The sequence below is a fragment of the Mastigoproctus giganteus genome, chromosome 8 (assembly GCF_048544385.1).
Source record: "Mastigoproctus giganteus isolate SK-2022 chromosome 8, ASM4854438v1, whole genome shotgun sequence".
Classification (NCBI taxonomy): domain Eukaryota; kingdom Metazoa; phylum Arthropoda; class Arachnida; order Uropygi; family Thelyphonidae; genus Mastigoproctus; species Mastigoproctus giganteus.
The window spans coordinates 169,980,608-170,001,063 of record NC_143582.1 but is presented as its reverse complement, the minus strand read 5'-3'; positions in this window follow the sequence as shown (position 1 = coordinate 170,001,063).

The window sequence follows — 20,456 nt, the reverse complement described above, 5'->3', positions numbered from 1 at the left end:
ATGAGTACAGAGAAGGGCAACAAGATTAGTGAATGGAACAAAGGGGTGCTCTTATGAAGAAAGGCTTAAGTTTTGCAAATTACAGTGTCTGGAGACTAGGCACCAGCGAGGTGATCTGATAGAGGTGTATAAAGCCTTGAATGGTTTGAGCATGCTCAATGCTGATGGGATTCTTCCTCTCGCTCAGAATAATCACCTGAGAGGGCATAAATTCAAATTGAGGAAAGACAGATGTAGGGTAGACGTGAGGAAATTTGCCTTTAGCCAGCAGGTGGTCGGTTGGTGGAACAGACTTCCATCCCTTGTCTTGGAGGTTGATAGCCTAAATAATTTTAAGGCTCAACTGGACAGATGTTTTGAACGAACAGAGGGGTGAAGTGGAAGTGGTTTTTTTTTTTTGGTTGATGCTGCATAAGCTTGCTTTCTTGCATCAAATGCCTCTGCTAATGCTAAGTCTGTAATTACTCATGTCACCCTTTGATTCCCCTTTGTGAATTGGGGACACATTGCACTTCTCCAGGCAATGGGGACCTCCAAGGATGCTTTCATAATTATTGTTAAGGGTTTGCTTACTTCGTTTGCTGCCTCCTTTAATATAACTTGATAGATCCCATCTACCCCAGATGCCTTTTTTATGTTCAATTTCAACAATTTCTCCTTCACTTTGCTCTCAGTTATCATAAAATTATCTAGCTACCTGCTAGAGTTTGATAAGCTTCTGGCTTCCACTTCCCTGCAGATATTCCTCATGTGTGAATGTAGGTGCAAAGTACTCATTGAGTTTGTCAGCTATCTCAGCAGGTTCATCAACAATCGAACCATCGATATCAAGTGGACCAATCTGATTCATCCCCTTCCTTCTAGACTCACAGTGGTGTTCAACCTTTTCCCATACAGGGGCCATATTCAGAGAGATTTGTTTTGCGGGCTGCACTGAGTGATTTGAGAAAAAAAAAAAAAACTATTTTATGCTGTTATATGTAAAAGAAGTTTCTATTTTTGTGTTACCATTTTTTTATTTTTAGGCTGTATATAAAAATTGGAAATTCCGAACCTTATGTATAACAAATATCAGTGATTTATTTTTTAGATTTTCTTAAAATTATAAAAATGACTTAGTATTGTTTTTGTAAAAAATACTTAATTTTTGCTTTTAAATGCTCCTTTATGAAATTTACAAGCTGAAAAGGATCACTGCTTTTCAATATTAAAGCGAATAAATAAATATAATGATGCACCCAAAATTGAAAATATTCAATAATTTTATTAAGTACAATAGACAATAACATTTACTTAACAAAACTTGACATTTGATGAGATGACTGAGGCTGGATATTTTTAGATAATTGTTCAAAATCTGTTTGAAAATTTGTGACACCAATTCTCAATACGGAATGAAGATGCTCATTTGTTATTCTGTTTCTTTTTAAATATTTGATTCATGCGTGAAAAAAGTTGCTTGCAAACATACGTTGATCTGAACAAATAGCTATTTTCGTGTAAGTTTCTTTTATTAGCAGAAAATATCCAGATGGCACGGCTTTGTAGAATTCAAATAGCTTATTTTTGCAGTCCATATTCTTATTTTTGAATCATGTTTTGGCTTGAAGATCAATAATTTCAAGTTGCAAGCTGGGATTGTAGTTTTCAGCCTTAGAAGTAAACGGATTCTCAAACAAGCAACTTTTTCATGGGCTCATATCAGCAAATTGGCTTTCAAACTCGTAAAAAAGTAATTGCAATTGCGAGAGTCAATGATTCTATGAAAATGTGCGTTTCTCTTTTAACTCGATACAACAGTCAAAGTGAACTAAATTGTGCTCAATTTGGATTTAAATAATAACTTGTGATATGATTTTATGTCACCATACAAATCAGAGTCCAATTTTCCTCTCCTTGTTGTTTTAAATTAAGAACATTTAAATGACTAGAACTGTCTGTATGGATTGCAAGATCAGCCACTCCCCATTTGATAGTTGTTTTATTGGTTTCCCTTTTTGTCGTAAAAATATCAACTTCATGACTCAGTTTAAAGAAACAATATAACACTTTGCCACGACTAAGCCATTTCACTTCACTATGTAAAATTACATTTTCGTATTCAGTTTTGAATATCAACTGTTGAAACATACGGTGATTAAGGCCATTAAGGTGATTAAAATTTGCTGCTTATAAAATTTTGTTGAAATAGCTGCATTCATAACATGTTGGAGATCCAATACTTTCCCACAGAGAGCTTCTTGATGCAGAATGCAGTGAATTCCCATCGGAAGTTCAGCTCATATATCTATCATTTTCTTGGTTATTCTACCCATAAGCCCAAAGTTTTTGCCAATCGTATTTTTTTGCACCGTAAATTGTGACTCCTACTAGGTTTTTAATACTTAATTCTAACTTTTCAATAGATTGGCAAAAATTTTCAAAAAGATTTTCACCTGCAGTTGTTCCATGCATACTCTGTAGATCAGATAAATCTTCAACTGGTACAAAATTATCATTTATTCTATGTATGAGATAAGGAGTTGGGCTGTGTCATTTATATCAGTACTGTCATCCTGTGCCACACTAAAATATTTCATTTATTTTATGTTTACAAAAGTTGTTCAAACAATTTCTTTCCAATATCTTCTGTTCTTTGCATAATTGTTTATCGAGACAAACTAGTCTTTTATCATTTTTCTTTTCTCCAGACAAATTTCTTCCACAGCTTTTAACAAATTCACTATCACCGAACGGTTTACTTTCAAAAGTGATTATATGTGCAACTTGATAACTGGTAGTTACAGCAGATAAATTTCTTGACTGATACCTTTTCAGGGTGTTTTGTTTGTAACTTTGAACACTTTTCTTTTTGCAACATTCCTTTATGATCATAAGATTTATGCTTGGAATCATAGTGTCATTCTATATTATGTTCTTTAAAAGCTGAGTCTCCTTACACATCAAACAAACACTGCTTTTTCGTCGGTCTCAATGAAGAAATAGCCTTCAGTCAACCTTTAATCAAAAACACAATACTCCAAATTGACTTTCCTTTTTTGGAACATTTTTAAGGATGATTTTTAATTCAATACAATGAACAAGTTATATCAAAATAATAGAATTGCACAATATGAAAAGATTGTTATATACATAACTGTATTTAGTGTATATATGAATAAACTAGACTACATGTTTGATACAGTTGAGCTCGATGCATGCGTGCCTGTACTCTCAGTGGCACGACTCTAAAATGCTGTTTTAATTCCCTTTCCACGCGCAGGCTTTATGAAAATTATTTGCAGGCCAGATACAGCCCGGGGACCCTAGGTTGGACACCACTGTTTTAGAGTTTACATAAGTAAAGAAGTCTGCTGTTTATCGTTGCATCCTTTGCCAAAGATTTCTCATAATCTGCCTTTGCTTGCTTAATCTTCTTTGTGACTTGATTACAGACTAGCTTATATCTTCTGTGTCGTCTGATAATTTATATGCATCCCATGCATTTTTCTTCTCTGCCACGAATCTCATTAGTTCATCTGCCATCTATTTAAGTCTAAACCTTGAACAGTATTTCTTAGTTTGTATAAAAAGCCTAGTAACTTCCAAGATTACTCCCTCGAATGCTTCCCATTTAGAATTTGCTGTTGGTAACATGATCAGTTGATCCCATTGTATAGAATTTAAAAACTGTCTGGGACCACTGTAGTCACCTTCATGAAAGCAAAAACCTTCCCTTTACCCTCGAGGGTAGTTACATTTAAGTAACTCCCACATCGGTGCACTGTGGTCACTGCCACCTAGTGGTTCCTTTATCTGCTGATAATCAGATCAGGAATATTACTCCCTCCAGTTGCCTCTCGAACATGCTGCTGTAGAAAACAGTTATTCAATAAATCCACAAAAGCTTTGCAAGTGACCAACCCACAAGTTCCAGTCAACATCTGGGAAGTTAAAAAATAAGATAATCTGATTTACTGGCCCACTCTATTTCTCTGTATAGTTGTTCATTGTACTTATCGGAGTCATTAGGCCTATAACACATTCCTACCCTCATTTTTGCTTTCCCATTGCTTATGTCACACCAACTGACTCAACATTGCACTGTCCACCCATGTCAGCTGGATGCATTTCCTTAGATTTAATGTTTTTTAACTAACAGCATGATCCCTCATACCTTTCTGTACACATTGAATTCCCCAAAATCCAATTCTGCATTACTTATCTCTGTGTTACACCACGTCTCTGATATCCCAACTGTATCCACCTTTGATGTCTTCACCAGCACATCGAATTTATTTACTATACTCCTAGGATTGGCGTGCCTGCGCCTATTCTTTTTCTTAGTTATCCTAACACAATCCATGTATTTACTTGTTCCATGATAACTCCCAGCAGTCCTGGAAATCCCCTGCAACTTGCTTTCCAAACTGCTGCTCATTCCAATAGAAGCAACCACCCTGTATATAATATTTAGGATATTATCTCAAGGGCTCATATCTGGTGAGTATGGGCTTGGCACACTCAGGGTCCTGAGCTGGACATCATCATTCTTCTCTTTCTTGGTGATTCCCCTTCTACATCTGACTCTAGTTTTCTCTCTCTCTCTCTCAGGGTAATTCAGAAATTTTTTTTTGGATGGTGCAGCATAAGCCTCAGGCTTCCTTGCACCATATTGCTGCTAATAATAACTTCAGCCACCCTGATTATATATAAATGAAAGCATGCATGTGTGCTTTCATGTTTATACAGAATGATTATAATTAAGAGTTTATTCAGCTGGTTGTAGAAATATGGAAGTGCAAAAAATAATTCCACAAACTTTCACCAGAGGGATTTTTTCCCTGTGCCAAAAATTGGTGTCATGTATGCCAGAATGCAAATCGAACCTTGTGTTACCATTACTGATGCTTTTGAGAGAATTTAATATTTTACTGGCAGATGATGCAAGGAAGCAAATCTATACAGTGTTAGCCAAAAAAATCTCTCCATCCCCTCTAATAATTTGTCTAAGCATTCCTTAAATTTATTCCCACTATGGGAATAAATTTAAGGAATTCAAAGTGCCAAATGGAAATGTGTTCTAACAATTGATTTCTCTCTGACTGAAAGCATATTTTCACACATCTATTCTACAGCCAACCTTTTTTGGTTTTAAATTTATGTTCTGTTATGTGTGTTATCTGAGGAAGAATGAAGATGCTATTAGCATTTAGTTCCCAATTCATTAAAGCTTTAAACACTTTGCTCAGGCCCCTTCACTGCTGCTTAATTTTTAGATGCTGCAGTTTACAGAACTCTTTCTTGATAACAGTATCCTTTTGTGCCCTTCATTAATCTTGTTGCTTCTCTCTGTATTCAGGGAGGGGAATGCCAGAGGTGTATTGTTCTGGGAGGGGAATGCCAGAGGTGTATTAAACTCTGGCAGTAAGCTAGATAATCTTGTAATAACTGAGAGTAAAGCGGAGGAGACATTGTTAAAAATAAACATAAGAAAGGCATCTGGGGTAGGTGGAATCTATCCAATCATATTAAACGAGGCAGCAATGGAAGTAAGCAAACCCTTAGCCATAATTATGAGAGCTTCCTTGGACTCAGGGGAGGTACCCATGGACTGGAGATATGCAAATGTGACCCCAATTCACAAAGGAGGATTAAAGGGAGACAAGTAATTACATGTCTGTTTAGCTTCTCCAGGAAAATTAATGGAGGCACTGGTTAAAGAATCATTGCAGGAACATCTAGACAAGACTTCAGTTATAGCTCGGACCCAGCATGGGTTTGTTAAGTGGAAGTCTTGTCTGACAAATTTCATTTAGATTCTATGATGTAGTCACAAAGGAACTGGATGCAAATAATTATTTTGTATCATAGAAAGGCTTTTGATACTGTTGCACATGGAAGACTGTCATCCAGCTGCATAAATTGGAGCAGTGTGGCATTGGAGGCAAATTGCGGCTATGGAAAAGGGATAGTTGAGTGGGAGAAGACAGAGTGGTTATCAATGGATAATGCTCTTCACGGACTAATTTTATTAGAGGAGTACCGCATTGTTCAGTGTTGGTTCCATTGTTGTTTTCTGTATTTATAAATGGTATTGATGATGGTATATCACGCTTGATGTCTAAGTTTGCAGACAATACGAAGGTCGGTATGGTTGTTAATGACTACGCTGCTGCAAAAGGATCTCGAAAAGTTGAGTAGATAGTCTGAGAGGTGGCAACTGAAGTTTAACATTGACAAATGTAAAGTACTGCATATGGGAAGCAGTAACCCCAGAGTAATGTATCAGCTGTCTGTTACTACACTGACAAACAATTATATTTAGGCCACCTGAATAATTAAATTCATCTGACATGCAATGTGTCTTATGTCTGTTAATTGTGTGTTATAAGGTCGATTTGCTATTTGCTGGACGAAAAACCCCAGTTTTGGGGGGGGCAACCTTGCCATCTACGCCTGAGACCCACCAATTGAGCCACAGGGTGAAAAAAGCCAACTTAAGTTCCTCGTGTCATCGACGGAATTCGAACCTGGTTCTTTTCCACAAGGTGTGCGGAGTATTGTGACGTTACCACAGTGCTACCGCGCAGACTACAAAGAAAACCACAAGCAGCCACACAAATAATGAAATTCATCTGCCGTGCTGGGTATCTTACGTGTGTTAATTGTGTGTGTTCTACGGTCAATTTTTCTGTTTTGCTGGACGAAAAACCCCATTTCTGGTGGAAAAACCTTGTTTTCTATGCCGTTATGGAAATACATGCTGCAAATCACTGTGATTTTTGAGTTTTTATGAGTTTAACTTGGTGCTAAACGAGGATACTTCCACCAAGGGATTTTAAGGACGAGGAACTGAGTGGGGAGTTTTGTTTTTTGTTGTACTGGGTGAATTAGTGTACTTCAACACATTACTAATCCTATGCTGGTAACAATGCGTCTGCCTACCATAGTGTCATTTTGATGCTATTGCACATGGAAGACTGCTGCACAAATTGGAGCAGTGTGGCATTGGAGGCAAATTGCTGCTATGGATAAAGGGATGGTTGAGTGGGAGAAGACAGAGTGGTAATTGATACTGCTCTTCGTGGACTAGTGGTAATTGATACTGCTCTTCTAAGGTTATTAGTGGCATCCCCAAGTATTGGCCATAGATTGCCAATATGGCTGCCTTCTGCAATAGCCACGTTTTCAGCTCCGTGAAAAAGTGTTCTAAAATTGTGTTTTTAAGTCAGTTGTTATAGTGAAAATTGTTCTGATCAAGCAAGCTACTGTAAAGGATCACCTGGGTGAGATTTTTGCATATTTTTCTGGAGTATTTTCAAGATCTTGTGCGTTACTTATTTGGAAGCATTATCTATGGATCAGATCGCCACGCCGCCATAGACAGGTCACAAGAGAGGCTGGACATATAATGGTCTCAGCGACGTATGAGGTCTCTATTGACGAGGGAGTGGTTCTCCCTGTGTAATCTTGAACAAGAACCATGTTGCAAAAATCTCTGGATATTATAATGACTCTCTTTTGGTTCAACATGACTTGTTTTCTTCTCCCCACTGCATAGATTTACCATGGGGGAACCGAACTTCTGTCGCTGTGCATTTCATCAACAAATTAAAATCGCCATCGTTTTCTGCACTCGAAGTTACCCCAAAAGAAACTAGTCTGGTCTCTCTAGGGTCATATTTTAGGTTTTTTTTTTTTTTTTATGAAAACCTCAAACACAAGATGGTATCAAAACCTATAGTACTTAGTACCGTGAATGGGTTGAAGGAGAAGTATGGGGGAGGCGAATGCCGGAAACTTTGCTCTAGAGACTAAACATGGGTTTCACCACTTCAAGCCTCCAATAAGCAACATGGTGGTATTTCACCGGTTGATGAAAGTCATCTACCACCTACTGGTCGCCTTTCCCCCATGACCAGTAGGGAGTAAGCCCAAATTCACCAGGCTGTAACTCAGCACCTGTTGGGGCTATTGACTTGTCGCACATCTCATTCTTCACCATTTTGATAGCTCTATCAAGCTATCCACAACCCTCTCTTTAATCCAGATCGTCTCGATTTTCTGACTTCTGATCAAAGATGCCTGTGGAAGTGCAGGAAAATCAGGGCCTGCTGAGCAACTAATGCAGTGAGACACCCATCTAGGTGTTGACCTTATTGAGGAAGCTGTAGTCACAAAACCTATCCCTGCTCTGAAAAGGAAAAATAAGAACAATGCCTAAATCTGACAGGGGAAACCAGAAGCCAGCAGGAAAGTAGAAACATCCATGGAACTCCGTGCTCTCAAACTGACCCTAGCAAAGAAACCAAAAACTTGAGCCACTACTCCCCAGAAGGCACCGTCTTGGATAAAACTGATACTTAAAACAACCTTAGAAGACGTATTAAAAGAATCAGTAGTAGAATCACAGCGGTTTTACGGGAAAAATATTCACCATTTTGTCCAAACTGGAGATAATACTCTACCAGACCAATCTAGAATGTGACCGGGCTAAGGTAAAACTTGAAGCCTTTGAAGAAAGTGGGACAAAACAAATGCCACAGTGGGTTCCCACATAGGCTGAAATGCTGAGGAGCAAACGAACAGTTGCGGGGGGGGGCCTCAAAGAGCAACCTAGCCTAGGAGGCTTAAACTGAAGACACCAAATCTCGTGGTCCTCAGATCTATTGAGGAGGATAGCGTCTGCACCAGTAAAGACTGCAAAACCAAGGTAATGAAGGAGCTTAAGGAAGAATTTAAGACCACAAAAATAAAATCTATAAGAAAAACCCGAAATGTCGGGCTAATCACAGAAACAGACACAAACGAAGATGTGTAAGCAATCCTCTCAAACTATAAGATAGCTATTCTTGGGCTCTCTGCAGAGTCGCCAAGGACAAAAGGTCCCTCCATCATTATCTTCGACATCGACAAAGAGGTTACACTAGAGCAGCTGACCACGGCGATAACTGCAAGAAATCTAAAGGATATTCCAGAACTGCAAGAACAGAATCTTGTACTACCCAAATACAATCAAACCAAGAACCGAGGCAAATAAAAACTGAGTCATAGAATTGGCCCCTGCTGCTTGAGATCCTCAAGAATCAAACTAGATTGTACATAGATGGGATAAGCATCGTTTTAGGGAACACTGACCGTGCCTAAATGCTTCAGGTGCTGTAGGTTCGGTCACAATGCACATACCACGCTCACTTGCGGGCACTGCTCTGGAAGTGGCCATTACTTTAATAGTTGCACCAACAAGGAACAGGACCCGGTATGCGCAAATTGCACGTCACTAAAATTGGAACAAATTTCAATTCAAATTATTATATTAAGGTCAACTGTAATTTCTTACATAACCTACATTTGTGTCTGTAAATTGCATGTGTTCTCTGGTCGATTTGCCTGTTTTGCTGGATGAAAAAAACCCAGTTCTGGCGGGAAAAACCTTGATAGCTACGCCTGAGACCGACTAACTCAGCCACCTACTGAAAAAAAACCTATTAAAGTTCCCCGCGTCATCGACGGGATTCGAACCTGAGCCTTTTCCACCCAGTGTGGGGAGGACGGTGATACCACTGTGCTACTCGTGCAGTCTAAAATTGGAAAACATCCACTCCATCAGGGACCCAAAAAGTCCAACTTACCTTAGAGCTAAGAATTCTTTCCAAATGAGGATAAATTATGGATAAACGCCGAAAAGATAACCATATTCCAGCCAAATGCGCAGTGGGCCAGAACAGTGGCCAACCAACTCAGAACAAAAGCAGAGGAAGAAAATGCAGATATATTGGTACTGTAGAGTGTGTTTAGTATCAAACGGCACCAAGGGAACACTGACCGTGTTCCGTGGCACTACAGGAGCTGTACACGCACTCCAAAATGGTACGCGGCTGCCCAATAACAAAATAGACAATCTGAGGAGGACACCTGTGGATTGCCACCGCGGTCCACAACCCAAACTACACAGTAACAAAAATAACTCAGGTATGCACGGCCTGGTCCGCATGTGCATACATCCTAACTCCTTTGGCTCCCTTCTACGTCGTGGTGCTGTACTGCAGGCCAGGGGAGGAAATCTCGTTCACCACAAGGTATCTCCAGACTCTTCTCGACACTCTTCCCAATCAAAGGATTATTGTGGGGGTTGATGTGAACTGTTGGTCCCCAGCCTGGTACAGCCACACCCTGGACAGGCGAACCAGAAACGGACAACGTCTCGAGGACTACCTTGCAAACTCGCCATTGGTAACACTGAATCAACTCATCATCTGGCTACGTTCAATAACACTCTGTCGGGGGGGGGGGGAATATCGATGTCACCATAGCAACCGGGAACATCACTGGATATGCAATGAATTACATCCAACCACAGAGTGGTTACATACTGAATCAGATGATCTCTTGCTAGATCACCGGTGCCAAAACAAATGCAAAACCGATTCAGTATTAAAAACCCCAACTGGAACCTCTTCCGAGAGCTACTAATGCCTGCTGTGACACGACACCTGGCCAAAATAAACCACCGAACTGATCCAAATGATACACAAAGCAAAGTCACTAGGATAATAATTAGCACCACTGAAACAACGATGAAACGCAAAAACCTACACTAGGGTCAGTACCATGGTGGACCACGGATATCGATCCCCGAGATGCCAATCGGGCTAGCCGGGTGGGTAAAGTGACTGCCTGGCAACTCAAAGGTCGCGGGTTCGAATTCCGCCTCCGGCTTGGATCAGAGTAGTGCAAAAACCTTGAGAGGTGCATTATGGCCACAGAAGTCGATGCGCCAACAACTAACAAGAACAAAAAATAAGAAATACCTGAGATGGGAAGCGATAAAGAGGATAAAATAATTCCGGCTGCAGAAGTCGCGGCCCTCAGACAGCTCTATAGACAATCGAGGAATAGGTATACCGATCTAATAACAAAAAGTAAGTGCAAAGCTTGGGAGACACTGATTGGTACAACTGGAAACACGTATCCCTGGGGAGTGGTGTACAGAGTCACCACAAACAAACTCTCCAGAGATGAAGTTATCTCCACCACAAGGACTCCTCAGGGCGCCCTCATCACTGCATGGGACCCATCCATACTCAACATCTGTTCAGACACAGATACCCCGATGTTTCCAGAGCAGCTGCAAATCTGCGCCGACAACGAGGCATATGACATGGAGCAACAGCCTTTACCCTGGAGAAACTACAATTGGCTACAACCCTCATCAAAAACAGAAAATGCCCCGGCCCAGACAAACTGGAACTGGAGATCATAATGAAAGTTCCACAATTCACACCGGAATTGCTTCTCTCTTTTCTGCTGCCTCCAGGCTGGTACTGTACAAACACAATGGAGGGCTGCAAACGTGAAATTGATCTTAAAATCTTCCAAAACATCTGCACTGCCAGGGTCTTATCGACTAATTGCCCTGCTATATGTAGTCAGTAAGCTGTTCAGAAAACTCCTGCATGGAACAATCTGCAGGCACTATGGAGCAGTAATCTTTGGTATGCCCATACAATACGACTTAAAACAGAGTTATTAACCACCTACTCTCTCAGAAACCTCATGGACGCTGTGGGCAAACTGCCCTCTACACGATCTACCTGCTAACGGATCACTGAGCATTTAATGCGAAACAACTCCTTGAGGATCTTCAACGATCCACGCTGCGTTTGCGGGATTCTGAAATGTGGACTCACATCATGCATCACTGCACCCACTGCGAAGACCACCGTTGCAGGCTAATAACGGAAATCACTTACCTGCCAAAGGACCAAGAGATGCATCTACTGTACTCACTGGAGGAATATAAGGCCCTGACTAAATATGCGCAAGAACTGTTCACCAGACTCAGAACCATAAACGCAATCCCTAGGGAACACTAACTAGGACCTTCTGTGCCGACACCTAGGCTTTGGACAGTGACAAAACTAAATTACAAAGCCACACCCAGCACATACAACCTACCTGCACCTGAAGGAACAAACCTGGAGGAGTCGACGACCCATGCTTGATTAAAACCCTGACGAGACGCAGACTAAATGATAGACTCAACCTTGCACTTTGGACAGGACTTTTACCCAAGTTAACTTAATCGGATAGAGACACTAGTACAAGCTGACAATCTACAGGACCGGGTTGCTCGAATTGTGACCACAATGCCATGCGCCCACAACTACTTGACAGATCACCGGACGGGATCTGATCATCAGATCGGTCTCAGACGTAGATAGTAAGGTTCCTCCCTCGGAAACTCGGGTTTTTTGTCCACAAAACAGGCAAATCAACCAGAGAACACACGCAAAAATTTACTGACATAATACACAATGCACGGCAGATGACTTTAATTATTATTAAAGAAAAAATACCTGGGTCGTCTTCTGTATTGACACCATATTTCTGGCTTTCCCCCAAGACTTCAGTCCCCCCCCCCCGACGCTTTCTTAACTCCATAGCCAGTGGTTGTGTAACTATTGCAATGCAGCAAATGCGGCGCTTTGGGGTCCACGGCCCTGCTGCCGGAAATAGAAAAATATTTAATTGAGTAAAAATGTCTATTTTTTAGTTATGTTTATAATAAAATTTACGATGTGTACGAATAATAATTTTTTTCACACGAAGTATGTTTATTGTTAGCTAGCTGCACACACAAGCGAAACTGCAGTGAATAGAGGTGGTAGTAGTAGTAGTAGTAATGGAGGAATGTGATCCAAGAAAGCAAGCGAATGAGCTTATTCAGCATCAGCCAAAAAAAAAAAAAAAAAAAAAAAAATGCCCTAGATAGCTGCCGCTTCTAGGGCAATTTTTAAGGATTTGTGATTGTAAGGGGGAAAAAGACAAATAGAGGACCATTTCAGGGGTAATCATTATTCAGTATAGTATTACTATTGCACTTATAATATTTCTGAGTATTACTGAGTATCACGTTTTCAGTTGTAATATTATTTTTTATTTTTACCAAAACAAAAATATTCAGGGGACCCTTAATAAACTTTGCATTGGGGCCCACTTTTTCTAGTTTCACCGCTGCTCAGTCCCATATGGGCGGTTATTTTATAAGCTGGAACAGGTTGGAATCGCAGGGAAAATCCTTAGATGAATAGCAGGATGGTTTCAAGGCAGGGGGGTTGTGATAAATAGTTATTCCTCAGATTGGGTTAATGTAAGCAGTGGACTTCCCCAGTATCAGTGGACTTCCCCAGTATAGGATCAGATTTGGGACCACTGTTGCGTTTGATTTTCTTAAATGACATTGATTAAGGGATAGAGGTCGTGATATTTAAATTTACAGGTGATGTAAAGATTGGTAGAGTAGTTAATGATCAATGCCAAGCAGAGCTTTTTCAAAATGCCCTAGATAGACTTCAGGGATATTCAGAAAAGTGGCAGCTTTGCTTTAATCCAACAAAGTGCAAGGTCTTACACCTGAGGTAGAGTAGCCCCAAATTACTTATACATTTGGTAGAGTTGAACTAAAGTCACTAGTGGAGGTATAGGACTTGTGTGTCCGGATACTGTCAGACATGTTCTTCGGACGTTGTTGACAGGTTGCAAGGAAGGCCCATGGTGTTCTATCGATGATTTATCAATCATTTGCTAATAGAGACAACACTAGAAATGCTGTGTTCAAGTATGGAGACTGCACCTAAAAAAATATATTGAGTTTCTTGAAAGGGTCCAAAGACAGGTAACTCGCCTGGTGAGATCGGCAAAAGGGCGTTCGAAGTCATTCGTAATTAACCTACATGGATGGTTGAGGTCTGAGGTGGCTGACCTTTGAATTTTCCCAAACGGTCAAGTTTGGGAAAATTCAAAGGTCAGCTGAACATGTGGGCTGAGAGGTTGCAACTGAAGTTTAAAATTGACAAATGTAAAGTACTGCCTATGGGAAGCAGTAATCCCAGAGCAACGGATCAACTGTGAAGTACTGCACTGACAGTGTAGAGAATGAAAGGGACCTGGGGGTGATTGTGCATGCAGATATGAAATTTTCTGAGCAGTGCAGACGGTCTTCAAGAGTCTTGTTAGACGGTCTTATGGTGTCTTGTCAATGATATACAGAAATTTTTCTAGCAGGGATAAGGAAATGATTATATCCTTGTATAAGGCAATGGTCAGGCCACACCTTAGTACTCTTTACAGGTCTGGAAGCCTCATTTTAAGAAGGATGTAGGGCTGCTGGAACAAGTACAGAGAAGGGCAACAAGATTAGTGAATGGAACAAAGGGTGCTCTTACAAAGAAAGGCTTAAGTTTTGCAAATTACATTGTCTGGATACTAGATACCTGCGAGGTGATCTGATTGAGATGTACAAAACCTTGAATGGTTTGAACGTGCTCAGTGCTGATGGGACTCTTCCTCTTGCTCAGAATAATCGCCTGAGAGGACATAAATTCAAAATGAGGAAAGACGGTTGTAGGATAGATGTGCGGATGTTTGCCTTTAGCCAGCGGGTAGTTGATTGTTGGAACAGACTTCCATCTGTCGTTGTAGAAGTTGATAGCTTAAATAGATTCAAAGCAGAACTAGATAAACGTTTGGAGCAAGTGGATGGGTGAAATGAAAAGGTGATGGAGTTTTTATTTTTTTTTTTTGGCTGTTGCTATAAAAGCTTGCTTTCTTCCATCATGTGCCTTTACTAATGCTAATACTAATGGAAAGACTTCGAATATTGGGTTGCAGAGCTTGGAAACTAGGCACCTTAGAGGAAACTTAAGTGAGGTGTGTAAGGCTCTGAGAGGTATGAGTAAAACGAACGAGGTCGACATTTTCACAATTATAAATTCTTCCATAACTGCGCGCCATAAATTCAAGTTACAGGAGGAGATGTTTGGACTGGAATGCAAGAAGTTTTATTTTAGCCAGCGAGTTATAAATTACTGGAATATGTTACCGACATTCGTGGTTGAGGCTGACAGTTTGGGAAAATTCAAATGTCAGCTGGACAGTTACCTACGTGAGGAGGAAAATGCATAGGTTGTCTATTTCCTTTTCTTTTATTATTTATTTAATTCAATTTTATTATTATTATTAATAGGGGCTTTTGTCCCCCTGCTCGCTGCGCTTGCTTCTTTTGATAAAATAAAATAAAATACTTACAGAAACTTTCGACTTTGTGTGTGTGTCTCTTTCTCAGCTAGGAATACATAAATAGGTTACTATATCTATATAATATCGGTGTAGATACATTATAGACAGCTCTTAAAGAAAACCTACCACAGTAGGTTTTCTTTAAGAGTAATGTTTTTCATAGTAGTGTAAAAGGCATATTTCATCTGTATCTCATATTGTGCTCATCCTTCCTCAAATAGTTACCGTGTATTGCACTACCTCGAATAATTAACTCTTCACTAATGGAGAAGACTATTTTCACTTATTCTCGGTGGGTACCACCACCACTCAGACGGCACCGTTTCAAAGCTAGTTGGCTTTTCATCGGTGGGTGCCTTTCACACTACGATCGTAGTTTTTCTTTAAGAGTTGTCTATGGTGTTGCTAACCGATATTATATAGATATAGAATCTTAAACTCTTAAAATTTTATGCCTTATTCCATTTAGTTTATTTAAATATATACTTTACATATGGAAATCAAGAATAGTACAGCGTGGACAAGTTAGATAAACATAGCGCGTAATCACACTTAAACAGAAGCTTGTTTTGGCACAGTAAAACAAGCTCCTATTGCGTAATACCGCATAACCAGCATTTCTCTTCTCCCACTGGCTGAATAAATACCATTAGGAGGATAATTATTTTAATGTGTAGAAAGATATTACTCTTTCTTTCTCTTTTTTAGCTGGTGCAGCATAAGTCTTAGGCTTCCTTGTATCATTTTATTCTTTTTTTTTTTTTTTTTTTGTATGAAAACCCCAAACAAGAGAGGTATTAGATATTAGGTATTAGACCTATAATACTTAGAACCGTGCTTGGGTTGGAGGTTGAGAAGACGAAAGAAGTTATTTGTTGACATTAGACTTGAACTTCTGTAGACTGTAATTTTCAGGAAATACACACGAAGGAAGGTTCTTCCAGAAAACAGCAGCTGTAAATGGAGTTTGGCTGCTGGCGGCACGTGTTCGGACTGTTTTGAAAAAGAGAGCGGGAATAATAGAAGCTAATCCAGAAGAACAGTGTCCATGGAAGTATCTGTAGAAAAGGCATATAGCAGAAACAGTACATCTATGAGACTATGAGTAGAGAGATTCTATTAGAGAGGAGTCATTAATTAACCTAACTGCCCTCTTCCGAATGGAATCTGGAAGCCTAGGAGAGGTTTTGGCTGCACCATCCCAGATGTGGGAACAATATTTCATTGTAGGGCGGATTTGCGATTTGTACAAAGTGAACAGCTGTTTGGAAGAAAAGTAACGCCGAGAGCGAAAGAGAAAACCAAGTTTTTTAGATACAGAGGAAGCAATATTTGTATAATGCTTGTGCCAAGAGAGATTCGAAGTCAGGGTAATCCCCAAAAGAGATATATCATTTTGTCTAAAAATCGGAGTGTCACCAAAGATAAGCATAGGAGCAGAAGAATCCTTTTTGCAAGATATAAGACAAGACTGAGTTTTAGAAATCAACTAAGTTGTCTTTGCCCCACTATAGAATTACCTGGAGATCAGCATTTAAGAAATGGGTAGAAGTTGAAACTGATTGAGCAGGGCAAGGTTTCTCAAAATGGAAAGTGGAATGCAATGTTGTATAATGAGAAAAACTATGGATAGGATTTCCGGTCAATGGAAGCAGGTCGTTAATATACAAGAGGAAAAGAGTGGGGGGAAAGAAGCTTGGGGAACATCAGCATTAGTGGAGAAGTTAGAAGACAGAGAGCCATCTACCATTACCCTCAGAGAGCGATCAGAGAGAAAACTGGATAACTAATTACAAAATACAATTGGCAAACCATAAGATGGAAGTTTCTTTAGAAGACCTTTATGCCAAACCCGATTGAAAGCCTTTGAAATATCAAGCGCAACCGCTTGTGTTTTACAGAACTTTTCCATTGAATTTATCCTTAAATGGGTAACATAAGCCAGATTATCACCAGTGGATCGACACTGACGGAATCCATACTGGCGATCGTTGATCAGACGGAAGGTTTGTAGGCAGTTTAAGAGTTGGCGGTTAATTGATTTCACCATTACTTTAGAAAGAGTAATTGCAATGGGAATGATAATTAGATGGGAGGGATCTGCCACCCTTTTTAGTAACTGGCTGGATATGAGCAAATTTCCAAGCAGAAGGAAAAGCACCTTTGGAATAAGAAAGTGAAAAAAGGCAGAGTAAGTTCAGGAGCGCGGGTTTTGAGAACAAGTGGAGAAGTGCCATGAGGTCCTGAAGCTTTCTTAGCATGAAGATTCGTCAAAATTCTCCTGACATCCTTTTGACGGAAGACTAAATCGAATAGAGTGTCTTGGGAATGGTGGACGCATCGAATAGAGTGTCTTGGGAATGGTGGGAGGTGTTTTGCCAAGATCATTAATACATGAGTTGGAAGAAAAATGGGATGCTAACAGGTGAGTTTTATCCTCGGCTGAAGTGACAACAGAACCATCTGGTTTTGACAGAGGTGGGAGCAGAGATTGGCAAAAGTTGCGGCCAATAGTTTTGGCAAGAGACCAGAATGCTGAGCTACCATTAGGGCAAGAAGCAAGTTTTCTACTCATAGCCTGTTCAAACTCTAGTTTGGACTGATTAATAAATGCTTTACAATTGTTGTAAGCTCTGGTGTAGGCAGAAAATGAAACTGAAGAATTGGGAAACAAGCCAATTACGATAAGCAAAGTTTTTCTCTTGAACAGCCTTAGCACATTTATTGAAAAACCAAAGTTTAGAAAAAAGGACGAGAGTTTAAGGTGGAGTGTGAAATAAAGAATTTCATCCCTAGAAGAATAATTTCACTAACACGATCTGAGCAAACGTTGACATCAGAAGTTTTGAAACAATAATCCCACCAAGGAAAAGAAATCTCGCAGGTCATCCCATTTTGCATTCTTGTAATGCCAAACAACAAGATGTTTGGAATAGCCATGAGATAAAGGCTCCCTTGGGGAAGAGACAATCACCAAGTTGTGATCTGAGGTGCCTAAAGGACCACTCACTTCGACCGTGTACTTAGATGGGTTGTTTGTGAGAAAAAGATCAAGCATGTTGGCTGTATGATTAGGATTGTCCGGTATTCTTGTAGGTAAATGAACAATCTGTGCAAGGTCATTAGTAATTGCAAAAGGCTCAGCTTTTCGACCTGCTGGGTCAGTGTGACTAATACTAGTTTTAGTATTTGTTACTGAGGGTAATTCTTCTTTTTTTTAAAATAATTTCATGCCAAGTGTGTATTTTTGCCATTGATGAACCTATTTATAGAAGGCAACCCTGAAACCATTTCTTTCTAAGTCTTTGTGGTGGCCAAAGACGAAAGAGTAGCATTCATTCCACATCAAACGCCATAGAGAATAACCAAAAGGTGCTCAATCTTCCCATTTTTCATCATGCAGCTCACAAAACGGGTCACGCTAAGAGCACCTAACTTAAGACCACTTTGCAACTACAAGAAAATATCAGAACTAGCTATTGTGTCAGCGTATTATTGAAGATACACACTCTTGCCATCTATCGGTAGTTCTCTAAAACTTGAGTAGTTGTACAGTGGCGCTGCCGTTTCACGAATTAAATGTGTGAACATTACCTGAAAAATGCATCATATTGACTGACTTGTCAATTCCGAAATGAATATTTCAGAAACTGAGAAGTAATTTGCCAATACATTACATATTCATATTTTGAATAGTAAGGCACACTGATAATGGTCACACATAAATTATTAGTTTTATAATTTATTCACTAAAATGTTTCACGTGACTTAGTTATTTGTTCTTTTTTGTAGTTAAAAATAAGTAGAGGGAGCGCCCTGAAAAAAATTGTTTGCGTCTTTCGACTACCAATCGCTCCTACCCCCCACCAGCAGCAATTTTTATATTTTTTTAAAATACTATGGTTTATTCTGGTGGCGGGATTGCACAGTCCCGGTATTTTCACCCAGTAAAACAGGCACACCAGGCATCAGCGGCGAAGTTATGAAGTGTGAGTATGCAGAAGTATACACGGTACTGTGACCGTGATTCAAGCCTACATGACTACTAAATATGGTGATGTTCTTTATTTTCTCTCTATATATATCATGTGAACTCTTCTGAACTTATGTGGTTGTCCTGGAGTATAAAAAAAATCAAATTATTATATTAGGGTCACCCGTAATTCATTACATAAACCCGTATTTTGTGTCTGTAAATTGCGTGTGTTCTCTAGTCAATTTACCTGTTTTGCTGGAAGAAAAAAGCCCAGTTTCTGTGGGAAAACCTTGCTTTCTACTTCTGAGATCGCCTAACTCAGCCACGGAGTGAAAAAAGCAGACTAAAGTTTCTCGCATTATCGACAGATTCGAATCCGGGCCTTTTCCACCCCGTGTAGGGAGGACGTTGACAATACCACTGTGTACCGCTCAGATACCCCTGGAGCATAAACGACAACAAAAACAAATTATAATATTAGGGTCACCCGTAAATGATTACATCTACCCACAACTCCAGGGGCTCACGACTGGTGAGTATTGGCTTGGTATACCCAGGGTCGTGAGCTGGATATCATCATTCTTCTCTTGCTTGGTGATTCACTTCTACTTCTGACACTCTCTCTCTCATAGGGCAACTCGGGAAATTTTTTTTGGCTGGTGCAGCATAAGCTTCAGGTTTCCTTGCACTATACAGCTAATAATAATAATATTAATATATTTATTTTGTCTGTAAATTGCGTGTGTTCTCTGGTCGATTTGTCTGTTTTGCTGGACGAAAAAATCTCAGTTTTTTGGAAAAAAATCTTGCTATCTACGCCTGAGACTCACTAACTCAGCCACGGAATGAAAAAAGCCCATTTAAGCTGCTCGCAATATCGACGGGATTCGAACCCGGACCTTTTCCACCCGATGTAGAATCGCCCGTCCTCCTCACCCCGGGGAAAAGACCTAAGCTCGGATCCCGTCTATGACGTGAGGAATTTTTATGGGCCTTTTTCACAACGTGGTTGAATTAGTCTCATTGTTTTTTCCTGGGAGAAAAACCAGGGTAGCATGGTTTTTCTCCCAGGAAACTTGGGTTTTTCGTCCAGCAAACAGGCAAATCAACCACACACACACACACACACACACACACACACACAAACAGGAATGTCAACCACACACACACACACACACACACACACACACACACACACACACACAATTTACGGACCCAAATATATGACAAAATATAGCCTAAGTTGTTGATATGCCTAAGATCCAACAACAACACAACAACAACAACAACGACGACGACAACAACAACAACAACCTGACGTGTCATAGCCTTAGTTGCTTTGGCGAAAACAACAACAACAACACAGCATAAATGCAAGTACACTGGAGATCTTTCTGATCACAACAGCGGCACCAGC